A 561-nucleotide genomic window follows, 5' to 3' on the forward strand; every position below is an offset into this window, starting at 1 on the left:
CACCGTTAAATTAATTGATACGAGTTTAAGGTTGGTGCGGACTAAGTACTTGATACGTCACTGTTTACACCGATTTATTTCGAAATAAGTTAAGATAGGTTTTTAGATTTTTCATTTCACAAAACTTCTAATTCTAATTTTAATCTTAAAGCAACTTTAACCTAATGCAGCCGTGACGTATTTAATCCGATTGAAAACGAACTAAGTATTTACAGTGCGTCAGAATCTTTTGATACGCGTACTATTTTGGTCTGATACTAGCGATTCAGGAGTACCAGACCAGACCGTACTAAGATAATTCGCGAACGTTTACACCGACTGTATCAAGCGATTTGATACGGATTTGATACTTAGTACGCTTCTCTTCTTCTTCTTCTTCTTTCAGTTATAATGGCCCTGGTCCCCTAAGCAGGGGTAAACTTGGCCAATCTAATCCCAGATACCTCCAACCTTCCACAAGCGTACCGACAAACGGAGCAGTGCCGAAATGGCACTCAGATACGCTACCGCGCGTGCCACCTCTCGCCAACCCGAGCACCGACGCGCGCCATGCCCGCTTCC

General features: G+C 43.0%; 1 protein-coding gene across 2 annotated transcripts in view; it reads right to left on the reverse strand.

Annotated features, from left to right (window-relative positions):
- Nucleotides 1-561, reverse strand: part of LOC105462517 (potassium voltage-gated channel protein Shab) — a 58877-nt gene that overhangs the window by 56699 nt on the left and 1617 nt on the right. The window lies entirely within an intron of this gene.

Source organism: Wasmannia auropunctata, unplaced genomic scaffold (assembly GCF_000956235.1).
Source record: "Wasmannia auropunctata unplaced genomic scaffold, wasmannia.A_1.0 LD336097.1, whole genome shotgun sequence".
Taxonomy (NCBI): Eukaryota; Metazoa; Arthropoda; class Insecta; order Hymenoptera; family Formicidae; genus Wasmannia; species Wasmannia auropunctata.